This window comes from Acinonyx jubatus, chromosome D4, assembly GCF_027475565.1.
Source record: "Acinonyx jubatus isolate Ajub_Pintada_27869175 chromosome D4, VMU_Ajub_asm_v1.0, whole genome shotgun sequence".
NCBI classification, from domain to species: Eukaryota; Metazoa; Chordata; class Mammalia; order Carnivora; family Felidae; genus Acinonyx; species Acinonyx jubatus.
Window position 1 is genome coordinate 45,956,386 of NC_069391.1, and position 14,614 is coordinate 45,970,999.

Below are 14,614 nucleotides of genomic sequence, written 5' to 3' on the forward strand. Positions count from 1 at the left end.
GTTCCTCAGAATGCACATGGTGAAATCCCATTTTAATGGGATTCAACCTGAAAACTGGAGACTGGACGGAATATGGAGTCATTCTTATTGGCTGTATATGAAACTAAAGGACAATTCAAACCATCTTACATGCAAGTCTTTGCTGTGCAATGTCATTACTAATGACTTAGGATTGTGGATATAGCAAGGACGCTCATTAAACTTCCTACTGACATCTGTAAGGATGAACTTCACAAGCATGTTATTTAGACAAATATGATTTTATCTCAGATATGTAGATAATTTAAGGATACAGAATCTACTTGTTCTGAAAAGTTAATAAATTTTATAAAAAGTGGAGAAAAACGAAAGGTCCTAATTAAAGGATTTACTATGTATCAGGCTCCATGCTAAAAAATATAGCTTTTTTTAGTGTTTATATTTCCAAATGGATGTATTGGCTAAATATGGTTACCCCTCTTACCAGTGAGGAAGCTGGAAGTCAAAGAAGACTAGTAATGGACAGAACCCAAGGTAACTATGCAGGTTATCATCCAAACTAGGACACTTTTAAGAATATTGCATAATTATTCCGGGGTGATCTTTTTTGCCTAAGTTGTTCGCTTCCGACACATCTGACGAAGACATGGGTTTGAACCCAGATCTACCCAACCTATCTTCTTTTCTTTACACCTTGTTGCTTGAAATAAGGATGCAGTTCAAATTATGAAGGGAATTCTTTCACAATGTACAGATATATCAAATCATTAGATTGTATACTTTAAATATCTTACAATTTCATCTGTCAATTATAACTCCATAAAGCTGAAAAAATAATAGTTTAAAGACTGCTAGAGAAATCACTCATAAACAGCAAGAAAGAACTTATCAGTATTGCTTCAAAAATATTTCAAATGCATAGGGGTGCCTGGTTGGCTCAGTCGGTAGAGCATGCAACTCTTGATCTCAGGGTCGTGAGTTCAAGCCCCATGTTGGACATAGAGCCAACTTAAAAAAAGTAAATGTATATAATATATACTATATATTATATATTTGAATATATATTCAAATATATTTTAACTATATAAATAGAAAAGGAATGTACGATCAAAACATCAAAAAAATAATTCTATCTTCTACCAATGCAGAGGTGCCTTTAAAAAATCCTAACATGAGGCGCCTGGGTGGCTTGGTCCATTAAGCATCCGACTTCAGCTCAGGTCATGATCTCACGGTCCGTGAGTTCAAGCCCCGCATCGGGCTCTGTGCTGACAGCTCAGAGCCTGGAGCCTGTTTCAGATTCTGTGTCTCCCTCTCTCTCTGCTCCTCCCTGGTTCATGCTCTGTCTCTCTCTGTCTCAAAAATAAATAAACGTTAAAAAAAATTTTTTTAATAAATAAATAAATAAATAATCCTAACATGATATTAGACATATCCTATAGCAATATAATGTAAAACAGTTGAGAATAATCCTTTATGCTGGTTTAACATCACTTAGAATCTTTTTAAAACACTATATTGCCTTATTTTACCATATACAAGGAAGATATTAAGAGACTAGAAAAGATCCAAAAAACAACAACTAAAATGGGTTCAAGAGTTGTTGCATGGAAGTCATGAGAGGGAAAACAAAAAAAGGTAAATGAGAACTATTTAGTCTAGAGTGGAAAGTCCAAGAGATAACTCTAAAATTGCCTTCAAGTGAATTAAAAGCTGCTGAAAAGTCTTCATCTCCAAGAGGATAAAACAAGAGGGTCAGGATTTAATCACCAACCATGAGAATTAGCCTGTGGAATTGTGTCATGGTGGTAAAGACTATTAAGTTCCACAAGTTACAAGGAGCATCTTCCAGAGTCTTTTACACTGAAAGAAGCAGTCACCCGCAATGCCTTATTTGACCATTGTTTTTCTTGAAAGTAAAGAGAGAACAACAATGGTCACCTGATGTCATGCAAGTCCTGTGATTCGTTGCTATGCTTTTCCTGATGCTAACGTATATGCCTGATGTAAGTCATCGATCATTCAACGCTCCCCCACAGTGTAAATTCAAACTCCTTATGATGTCATAAAAATGTTTACTAATATCTCCACCTACTCTTTCAGAAGAAAAACTTGCCACTCTCTCAACACACCCTGTGCCTCTCCTACCACAAGTCAGAACGGCAAGTATTCACTCCAAAACCACAGTGTTCTAACACAGCTCCGTGGCTTTACACAGGTTACTTCCTCCGAACAGGATATGCCTCCTTCCGCCCCAACAATCCCATCCTCCCACCCTGCCAAGCCCTTCACCCATCCTACAAATTATTCCCATTCTTGAAGATAAAACTCAAATGCCTTCTCTCTGCTGATTTAATAGGTGATAAAATCCCTCGTGTCTGCATCCAGTCCCAACAGGTAAGTTTAGATTCTTCTTTCTGTGCTTTCAAAGTACCTTTTTCCCTCATTTATTATGGCACACATTATAGTATTCTTAAAACTTCATTTGCCAGGCACCCTGGTTAGACTGTGCACTCTCCAGTGGCAATACACTGGGAAAGGAAGAGAACGAGACACAGTTTGGCCTGGTTCTTTTTGCTTCTTAGCTACCTAGCATATAGTAGTTGCCAAAATTTTTTGTTGAATCAATGAAGCCATTAATTACCTGTTACATGCAAAGAAATATTCAACATTCAAACTGTTGCTGTGGAAACAATATCTGGGGACTTCTATTGGTCTTTAAATTCAATCGATTTAGACTTGTTTTCCAAGTTTCTTCTGAAAGCATTTTACCTTCAAACGATAGAATCAATAATGTATGTTTAAACGCTCTGGAGCAAACATGTGTGTCTGAGGTACTCTGTCAAAACCACCAAAATATCCAGGACTCCAGGGGTAAAAGTAGTGAAGAGCAGATCTGTATAAAAAGGTGGTTAGAAAGTATAAATTTTCTCATCAAATCTGTTCCAGAAAAAGCTTCTGGGAGACACACAGGCATCCAGATCCCAATTCAGCTTTACTTGTATATGAATAAGGACAGCAGGGTTTTCCATGAGGAGGAATAGTGCATAAGAAAATTTTATTATTAATACAGACATAAAGCAATATCAGACATCTTAAATACAACTGGTCTCTTGTTGCCATTTGTAAGATGTTTGCTCTTTGATGTAAAGTTAATTTATGTCTCTACATTTGCAACGTTTGTTAAAGCATTTACATTTTGAAGAAAATGAATAAATATGTCAAGTGCAAGGACGCATATTTAAATGTAGTGTTTACCTTCATAAAACAAGATACTTGCAAAATATTTCCTTTTAGTTTAAACATTGTTTACTTCTAATTGGGTCCATTTTAAATTATCCTTCATTGGACATTTCAAAAAACAAGGAGGAATTACATATTTATTCATTTTAATGCATTTCACTTGTTTTGACTCAGTTGTCTTTTTTTTAAAAAAAACTAAAAAGCATCACCTTAAGGTAACCAAATTTTGTCCTATGCAGCTAACCTGACTTTATTTTCCTTTCTTTCCCCAAGTTTTTCTTAAATTCCAGGTAGTTAACATACACTGTAATATTAGTTTCAGGTGTATTTAGTGATTCATCGCTTACATACAACACCCGGTGCTCGTCACACTGACTTCATTTTCTAATAATTCAAGGAAGCAGAACTCAGTTCTCTAATATTAGTCTCTCAAAATCTCCAGCCCTTCCCTTCCTGTGGCCACCCTCCTCCCAGCATCCAAACTGGCCCTGTATTTAAAAACAAGTAGCTGACCAGAGAAACATGTCACATTCTGGCTATTTCCCTAGTTCTCTCTGCACTTTAGACAACCTTCTCACTCCCTGTACTTCCTTCCCTCCATACTTTCCTCTGGAAAACTTGTCAACATAGCTAGAAGGACTTCCATTACCTGACACCTGCTTCTCTCTCTCCCTTCTCCCTCCTCCCACCACCATCAGGTGCCGTTGTGTCTATCACCCTGAACTACTTCACTTCCACCAATGTGCCATACTTTGACTTGCCACCCCAAATTTTAACATTCTGTTCCTCCGTCCTGGAATGCTTTCCTTCACTTACCCTTTTTCCTCCTCTTCTTATCATAATTTTAGATGAAATGTGGGTGGAACACTGTAACTTAGTTGTTTTGTTGCATTCAGCCGTATTTGTATCTTTGGGTCTTAATACTTGAGGGAAGCTCAGGTTTTAGATTGATTACAGTGTATTATACCTACAATAGTTGGTAACTTGTTTTTACAAAGAATGAATTGTGAAATTCATTTGTAAGTAAACAAGAAGAAAACTGAAAAATTTTCGAACAAAGAGACAGTGAGGGAAGTATAAACCTTCAAGAAAGTAGCAATAACCAAAACACTGCGATGCCTCAACAAGAAGAAAAATACAGCTAGTAAAACAGAATGAGTAGCTCAGAAGGATCCACCCCCAAAATAACACCAAACTGTGATAAAGAAATCTCCAAAAAGTAAGGTGACAAAGAATATTTACTTAGAAAATACTGAGGGAATAAATGTGAAGTATCCACATATGGAAGCAAGTTCAAGGTGAGTTTAATAAGTGAAATATCAAAACTGAACATTCAAAATGATCAGGAATCAAATTTAATGTTTATCAAATCTTCAGAGAAATAATTTTTGGTTTTCAGGCTATAAAAGCCATCACAAAGGAAACACGGGTAACATAACAAACTAAAATTAAGGGAATAACATTTGATTAAGAAAATATATTTACACTGAATATAGTTATCAATACTTTATAGGGAGTGTATTCAAATATATTTGAAATATAAAGCATTAAGACTTCAAGAAAATACTGGGGTGCCTGGGTGGTTCAGTCAGTTAGGTGTATGACTCTTGATTTCAGCTCAGGTTACGATGTCAAGGTTCTTGAGTTGAAGGCCTGCATCGGACTCCACAGTGACAGCATGTGGAGCTCTCTCTCTCTCGCTCTCTCGCTCTCTCTCTCTCTCTCTCTCCACCCCACCACCCCACTCATGAGCGTGCATGCTCTCTCTCAAAAAAAACTTTTTAAAAAATTTTTAAAAAGAAAGACAACACTAAATTTAAGACACAATGAAAAACAAAACTTTTGGCTAAAGATGTTAGAACACATAAAGCTGGCTGGATTGTTACTGAGGTTATTTTCCAATTGATATTTCTGTGTAAAAAAAAATTATCCCCAAATTTAGCAACATAAATCATTGCATTTTTAAAAAATTTTTATAATGTTTATTTATTATTGAGAGACAGAGAGAGACACAGCATAAGCATGGGAGGGGCAGAGAGACGGGGAGACACAGAATCTGAAGCAGGCTCCATCCAGGCTCTGAGCTGTCAGCACAGAGCCCAACACGGGGCTCGAACTCACAAAATGCGTTATCATGACCTGAGCCAAAGTCAGATGCTTAACTGACTGAGCCACCCAGGCACCCCATAAATCACTGCATTTTACTCACAGATTAGTGTCTGTGAATTTAGAAAGGGCTCAACAGGGACAGCTTGCCACTGCTCCACTGTAACTGGGGTCTGTAACTGGGGTCTGAGAGAGAAGAATAGGGCCAGAGATGACTCCATAGTTGGGGACTAAAATCATCTGAACTCTTTGTTCATGCATGTCTGGCATCTGTCTGGGAGACTGGAAATCTAGGACTACCTTTCAGAGCATCTATTAAACGTGGCCTTTCCAGGTGGCTTGGCATATGGGCTGTGACATGGTGGTCTTAAGATACCCAGATTTCTTCCACGACAGCTCAAGAGGTGCCAAGCATGAGCACTCCAGAACACAAAGTGAAAGCTGCTTTGCCTTTCTTTCCCTACCTCAGGAATCATGCAATATCATTTCTGCTGCATTCTGTTGGTTACAAGCAAGTCACAAGCCCACCTAAGTTCAAGGAATTGGGGGAGAGGCACCATGTCAAGGTCATATTGGAAAAGATGGTGTAGGATGGAGACATACTTATAGCCATCTTTATAAAATGCAGTTGGCCCCACTAACACATTCATACATGGCTAGCAGCTTTGTAAATTTTTATAGTCATTCTGGAAAGCAACAGCTTCTGTCATTTTAACTCAGTAATCTGACTCCAGGAGCTTCATAGTAAGGAAAGAATTCAAGAAAAGCAAAAAGTTATCATTAAATGCTAGAAAAAAATTACAGAAACTATTCAGATAACTAAAACAGGCAAATGGTTTGGCAATTCTGATGGAAAATGGAAAATAGTCACAAAGGCTATACAAAAATATGGAAATTATATGATGTGACAATAAATGAAGCAAAAAATGAAATACAGAATAGAACCATCAGCAGAACAATTTTTAAATATAATTGAAAGAATGTTAAATATAATTGACTATGCAAAGTACTTTGTACTTTGATGGGTTAGGATCTCCAGATCTCTTAGGTTAGGCTGTCCATGTTTCTACTCTTCCAGGTAAAGCTTCCTAGTATCCTGCACAGATTCTTTCTTTTTTTGAGTAATGAGACTGCACAAGGAGATGCCACTAGGGTAGCAAATAATAAATGAAGGGACATCCTAGTCTGCATTCAGTAGGATCTACAGTCCTATCTTTAACAAGGACATGAATTAATGCATTAACATGAGTGAGACTGAGGCCCAACTGAAAATAAAACTGCAACATTTGCATCCAGGGGTCTATCTGTATGAAAGGTTCATACTGTTCTTGTGCCTCCAAAATGGGATTTTCTCTACTTATTACCATGTCTTCAAGTTTGCGGAACAGCTCACGGAAAAACCCTCTCTCTGGACATGTTTGGGCCAGATTCAAGATCAACTCAAGTCACCTTCAGCTGGAGGTAACTTCAGGCCAGATTTATTCTCTCCTTCTTAAACTGTTATGTCACCTTTGATTGCTGCCTTATTGGAACTATATTAGATTCTGTTTTATTATATAATAATCTGCATCATAAACTTGTACTTGGTGATTTTATTCTGCTCTATTCTCTGGTCCTATTCCCTTCCACCCAGATGGTAAGCTCCATGTGGCTACACGTGATGCCTTATACTTCTTTTGTATCCCTTCTCTGTGCCACACACTGCTGTGCTGAGGACAGCATGTGTGTAATCACCAATCTATCACTAACATATTTAGTTTTATGTCATCAAGTTTAGCTATATTCAGCATACATCACTGCCTTAAGGTTACTGTGTTTACTAATACCAGGTCCCAATGATTCCCCCAGTCATACTAAGGTAAAATACAATTAGGGTATAGGCAAATCAAGGAAAAACTAAAAGAATAGGCATGTTACAGCAATGACCAGAGAAAAGTCCAAATGATACATCAACTGTGCAAAACCCCTCAGCAATGCTAGGAAGAAACATATATATTTGATGACAAGGAAATAAGATCCATGAAGAACATTAGCCAATACAGCAAAACCTTGATTTGCAAGCATAATTCTTCCAGAAACATGCTTGTAATCTAAAGTCTCATATAGCAAAGTGGATTTCAAGAACCATTGGCTCAGTTGTGATCATGTGATGTTCGGCATCAGGTACTACTCGTATTGCAAGACATCACTTGTTTATCAAGCTAAAATTTATTAGCAATGTTTGCTCATCTTGCAGAACACTCACAGGACACGTTACTTGCAATCCAAGGTTTCACTAGACAGTGTGTATATTGACATTTAAGCATTAAGTTGTAGTCAGTGTCTGCCATAAACTCCCATCTCTTAATTTCATTAAATATGATCCCACATAGATAGGTATAGTCCTTAAAAGACAGTGTTCCAGAAAGGATGCAGATAGTCTCTGCCCATGCTCAGCTTTAGAATGTGACTCCAATTTTCAGCTAAGCCTTATCAACCTAGGCTAACTATGTGAATCAAAATTATACTGTGAAATGTTAGCAGATGAGTTTCTTCTGCATTTTAAATGTTTTATTTATTTCATTATGGTAAAAACTCTCTATGTGAGATCTACTGCCTTAACAATCCCCTTGACTATTAGTGCAACGTTGTATAGCAGATCTCTAGAGTTTATGCGTCTCGCTTAACTGAAGCTTTATGCCTGTGGATTAATAATTCCCCATTTCTTCCTTCCCCCATTTCCTGACAGCCAACATTCCATTCTTTGCTTCTATGAATTATACTAATTTAGATGCCTCATATATGTGAAATCACGTAGTGTTTGTCTTTCTGTGGCTGGCTTATTCCACTTAGTGTTATGTCTTCAAAGTTCATCCATACTGTCACATATTGCAGATTTTTCTTCTTTTTTAAGGGTGAATAATACCCCATTGTGTGTATATACTACATTCCCTTTATCTATTCATTTGCTGAAGGACATTTAAGCTGTTTTGATATCTTGGCTCTTGTGAATAGTGCTGCATTGAACATGGGAGTGCTAATACAGCTTTAAGTTCCTGATTTCAGGTCTTTGGAATAAATACTCAGAAGTGGGATTGCTGGATCATACGTAGTTCTATTTTTATTTAATTTTTGAGGAAACTCCATACTGTTTTTCATAGTGGCTGCACCAATTTACATTCCCAACAGTGCACAAGAATTCCAACTTCTCTGCATGCTTGTCAATATCTGTTGTTGTTTTGTTTGTTTGTTTGTTTTTATAATAACCTCCTTACAGGTCTGAGGTGATATCTCATGGTAGCTTTGATTTGCATTTCCCTGATGGTTAATGATGTTGAGAATTTTTCACATACTGTTGATCATTTGTATATATTCTTTGGGGAAATGTCTATTGAAATCCCTAGCCCATTTTTTAAGTTTATTTGTTTGGAGAGAGAGGGAGAGAGAGAACACAGGAGTGTGAGCGGAGGAGGGGCAGAGAGAAAGAGGGAGAGAGAGAATCCCAAGCAGGCTCTGTGCTGTCAGCAGAGCATGATCCCGCAAACCCTGAGATCATGACCTGAGCTGAAAAGGAGAGTCAGATGCTTAATTGACTGAGCCATGCAGGTGCCCATCCTTAGCCCATTTTCTTAAGTCGAGTTCAGTTTTGGTTTTGGTTTTGTTTGCTACTATATTATAGAAGTTCCTTATACATTTTGAATATTAACCCCTTAACAGATACATGGTTTGCAAACATTTTTGCCCACTGCAGAGGTTGGCTCTTCTCTCTGTTAATTGTTTCTTTTGTTGTACAGAAGATTTTTATTTTGATGTAGTCCACTTGCTTATTTTTGGTTTTGTTGCCTGTGTCTTTTGGTGTCATTTCCAAGAAATCATTGTCAAGAAGCTTTTCCCATATGTTTCCATCTAGGAGTTTTACAGTTTCAGGCTTTACATATCTGCACTTTTTGTAAAAGGATGACTCTCTCACTTAAACCACAAGACTGGAGTCCCCACTGCCCAAGGAGGATATGTCATAAAGGAACGTAAAAGAACAAAGAACAAGGATGGCAAATTCTAGACTTTTACACCTGCCAGATGTCAGACAGAAAATTCAAGGATGAACTCATATAGATCCAGATTGTGGAGGAAATGCTTTTCTGTTTACCCATATTAAATAAAAATCACAGAAACATCCCAGGAGTTTGAGAGGACAGGGATGTAAGCTCTCCACCTCTAGGTGAGTCCAAGGCATAAGAGAAGGGTTTTGAGATTCATGAAGAGAGGGTACTTATGCCTGGTTTTCTACTTGGTTGCCCTGGAAGTTGACAAGAACTGCAGACAGTGTCCGTGACATTCTGGTCTTGAAATAGTGCAGAGAAGCTGTAGGAAGCGCTCTGACAGCACAGCAGTTTGACAGGACACTAGAAGCGGCCAGATATTTTCCCAACTGACCCAGAGTCAAGTGTATATAACTCTCATTGAAAGTGGACCAACAGGCTAAGAAGACACCACAGAAGTAGCAAGAGTTTGGATGCTACAGTAATTCCCTAAAGCTGACATAACAAAGTTTTCCAACGCTAGGGACTTAAAACAACAGAAACTTATTCTCTCAAATTTCTGGAGACTTGAAATCCAAAATCAGAGTGTCACAGGGCTATCCTCTCTCGAAGGCTCTAGGGACAATCTGTCCCATGGCTTTCTTTCAGCTTCTGGTGTCATCAGCAGTCCTTGGCATCCCTTGGTTTACAGCTGCGTAACTCCGATCTTTGCCTGCATCGACACAGAGCCTTCTCCTCTACTATCTTCACATTGTCTGCCTAGAAAAAGACACCAGTCATATTGAATTAGGGGTCTACTCTACTTCCATATGACCCACCTTTACTAACTACATCTGCAATGACCCTATTTCTAAATAAGGTCACATTCTGAGGTACTGGGGGTTAGAACTTCATTATATCTTTTTGAAAAACATACTTTAACTCATAACAGATGCTCCAGAAGATTCTGGAGAGTGAAAAGATCTGGCCAAATCCGAGGACCAGACAGGATTGCAGTGTCTTTCATTTGCCCACTTAGAAGAAAAATGACCTTGAACCAGATCTCTTTCCCAACCCCCATGTTCCAAAGCCCCTAGAACTTAGATCAACTCTTGGAAAAGAAGAGAAGTTAGAGAGAAAAATCCTAAATTAAACGAGTTTAAAACTGAGATGCCCAAGCTTGTCGTAAATCGATTAGGAAGACTTTTATTGTTGCAATCAGGCAATACGAGGATTCCAAAGATGACATTAAATGGAAGTAATAAAAGTGTGTGTGTGTGTGTGTGTGTGTGTGTGTGTGTGTGTGTGTATTATTTCTGGAACACCTGAAAACAAACATCATAACAATTATAAATCTATTCTGTAATAATAGAATAGGGGGAGAGATGTTAGCCTTCTTTCACTGAACTTTATAAAGACCACAAAGGGATTAATTAAGAGTAGCTAATGTAATGAACACCACATACAAACAATTTACTTAAACAAACTACAAATAACAAGGTAGTTCTTATATTATTTTTTAATCTCACTTCATTAAGGAATTTACGGCCTTCAATGTCTAGTGTGACCAAGAAAACTTCTCCTCTGCTCCTTTGCTTTCCTTGTTCAGTTTCTGTCCCACCAGTTTTCTTACGATCTCCGAAAGTTCACTTTCAACAATACACACCATCAAGAATCTACTTTGAAATGGTGTAGTTTTATTTTTTATTAAAGAGAAGTGTTTTCATCAAACTTTACACACAAACATTTGTCTTCCAATGTGCTCTGGAAAGCACTTGCCAGAAGCACCTGTGGATCCACCAGTGACATATCTCTGTGCTCAGCACACACTCCTCTATCCTTCCAACTAAGCAGCCCATAGCATAGGAGTCAGGACATGACTTCATTTGAATGTCAGCTCTGCCACTTACTAGCTGTGTGACCTTGAACACATTTTTTTAACCTTTCTCTGCCTCCATTTCCTCACCTATAAAATTATGTCTACCTTATAAGGTTGCTGTGTGAATTAATTAGATGTGTTAATATGTATAAAGTACTTTAACTTAGAGTCCATTTAAATAGTAAGCACTCGGTGTTTATTATTATTAAATATATAAAGAGTTCTTTTAAGTCAATAAGAAAAAGACAATCTAAAATAGGTCCTAAAGGGGCACCCGGGTGGCTCAGTCAGTTAAGCATCTGACTTTGACTCAGATCATGATCTCACAGTTCATGGGTTTGAGCTCTGAGTCAGGCTCTGTGCTGACAGCTCGGAGCCTCGAGCCTGTTTCAGATTCTGTGTCTCCCTCTCTCCCTGCCCCTCCCCTGCTTGTGCTCTGTCTATCTCTCTCTCAAAAATAAATAGACACCAAAAAATAAATAGAATAGAATAGAATAGAATAGAATAGAATAGAATAGAATAGAATAAAATAAAATAAAATAAAATAAAATAAAATAAAATAAAATAAAATAAAATAGGTCCTAGATAGGAGTAGGCAAATCACAAAAGAGGAAATGCAAATGATCAGTAAACAATGAAAATATACCACCTCAATCGTAAAGAGGGAAATGCTAATTAAAAGAAGATACTAACTTTTTTGCCTATTGGATGACAATGTAAAAGTTTGATAACAGTGCTAAAGAAAACCTAGAGAAACTGGCGCTCTCATTTACTATTGGTGAAAGCATGCATTTTGATAATATTTTGAAAATTAAAATAGTAAGAATACTTTTTTCCAATATGCATACTCCCTTACTGAGTATTTTCATTTCTGGGATTCTAACCAACAGAGGAAAAAAAGAAAAAGAAACATCGGCAATGTTTAATATTTTCAAAGTCTTACCCAAATTTACATCTAAAATGTTGGAAACAACCTCCATAAACAACTAGAATGCCCATATTTAGGAAAATGGTTGCCCAAATCATGATATACTAATACTGTGAAACACTAATCAGCTATTAAAACAATATAGATCATTACACAGTAACTTAGAAATAGGCTTACAACATACTATTAGGCGAGAATAGCAGATTCCTGTCAGGGCCACATGTATCTTTTTCAATATATATCTTCAATGTATATATTTTTTGTTTGTACTAACAAGAGACACAGTAGCTGATAGTGGTTACATTAGAGAATGAGATTAGAAAGAGAAAGTGAGAGACTATCAACTTCACTTTTAAGTATATATTGTTTGGATTTGTATAGGAAGTAGATATGATTATATTTCAGGCAACTGAAAAGATTATAAAGAATGGAAGAAAAAAGAGAAAAATGAACTAGCAATGAAAGTCAAAAATCAGCAACTGGATACTTTTCTCAGGGCACACACAAAAACTGTTCATGAGTTACATATGAAAATATGTTTAATAATGGAAAGTAATTCTTCTATACAAATTACAAAGTTCTTTACGAAGTTTAGTGCTGAGTTAAATTCCTTAATGCTCACTACAACTATCAGCAAAGGGCTACATAGCACCATGGTAGAACGGAAATGGGAATGTAGAATGTGTACTGCCGAAAGTTGGAAATGTAGTCAGGTTTTCTCTCCCTAAGAGGAAAAAGAAAAATTTAATTTTCTGAACATTTATAACAGGCCTTGGGGTAAATTCTAAAATCCAGCCTAGAGTAGAGGAAAGAACATATCATCGTGGATAGAGGCACAGTGCACAGCAGTATCTCTCTGCAGGATGAGAGGTACGGGGGAGAGGATGCCTCAAGAATAAAAGAGCTACGATCCGATCAGAATCTGAGAGGCAGAAAACAGAGGCTATCCAAAAACATAGTCGGTATTTCTTTTCTCATTAATTCTAAGAAGTAAAGTTTTCCACATTTCAATATCTCTAAAAGTAGGACGAGTCTCAGATTCAGTGACCTGTTGTGGTCACTACCAGCCACGTGATAGTTTTGATGTGGTTGTCATTGCCTTGGATTATAAATATTCACATTGCTATCATTTCCCCTGGGTGTTGAGTATTTTTGGTGTTGAGATTAATTGCCATTTACAATATCTTCTATAGGATTACACTATGATTTGCATTGAAGGAGAAATCATTACATATGCAGAAATAAAGCAGTGGGGAAAAATTTGATTTCGTGAAGCAAATATTCATCATATCAGGAATGACTAGAGCCCCATATTTTCCTACAAAATAAGAACCATGTGTTTTACAGAACCTAAGAAAATACCAGAAGCAAATGAAGCTGTATTAGGTTTTGTTATTAAGACGCATACAAAAGGGATTAGCTATCACACGCGAAGCAGAGGAACTGAAAATAAAAGAAATTGCTAAATCCCTTGTCATTAATGAAAGACAATGAGTGGCTGATGTGAGTGATTCATGCATCATTGCAGGACTGTCTTTAAGACATTCTATCATAGTTTAGTTGAAAGTGTTTTTTTTTTTTCTTAGTAGAACCTAGTCCAATAGTGTGTCTTTCAATCAATGGCATCATAGATTAAATGAAATAGGGAAAATATATTTTTTTCAATATTAAAAACTAAAAATAAAACCTACAGACTTCCTGATAGGAAGGAAGGAAGGAAGGAAGGAAGGAAGGAAGGAAGGAAGGAAGCCAGCCAGCCAGACAGGAACAATAGTCTAGGCTGGGAGAAATAAAGAGCAGCATCTTATAAGTAAGAAGGGAAAGAGAAGTGGGTATGTGGGAAATGGAGTCTTTTGGGTTTATAAAAAAAAAGTGGGGGGAGAGAAAAGGATTGAGAAGCATTGGTTTAGAATAAACTGCATCCTATTTGTGGCCCTTCTATTTATATTTTACAGGTCCCCCGGGCAAGTCACTGAATTTTCCTCAGCCCCCATCCTCCTCTACAAAATAGATACTGTTGAACAATACGAGCCTGAACTGTGTTGGGCCACTTATATGTGGATATTTTTCAATAAATTCAGTAAAGTACTACAAATGTATGTTCTCTTCCTTATATTTTCCTTAACAACATTTTTCTCTTCTCTAGCTTACTTTAAGAATAAGGTGCATAATACATAAAACATAGAAAATATGTGTTAATTGACTATGTTATTGTTGAGGCCTCCAGGCACCAGTAGGTTATTACTAATTAAGTTTGGGGGCAGTCAAAAGTTATACATGGATTTTTAACTTTACAGGGGTCAGACCCCTAACCTCCACATTGTTCAAGGGCCAACTATATAATAATACCTCTGCATCAAAGATTTGTAAGGACCAAAAGGGGAACACAAAATACATATTAGGCACTTGGCTTATAAATGCTCATGAAATAACAGTCCCTATGTTTTCCCAAAAGGATGCCATCTTTAAGTGAAATCCTTG

The 14,614-nt window shown here is 37.1% G+C and overlaps 1 long non-coding RNA gene across 1 annotated transcript in view; it reads left to right on the forward strand.

Moving 5' to 3' along the window:
* Window positions 1-14,359, forward strand: part of LOC113593638 (uncharacterized) — a 31,585-nt gene extending 17,226 nt beyond the window's left edge. The window contains exons 4-5 of the long non-coding RNA XR_008291157.1: window positions 6,625-6,789; window positions 14,089-14,359. This is a non-coding gene — a long non-coding RNA (uncharacterized LOC113593638). The remainder of the gene's footprint in view (window positions 1-6,624; window positions 6,790-14,088) is intronic.
* Window positions 14,360-14,614: the final 255 nt, after the last annotated feature.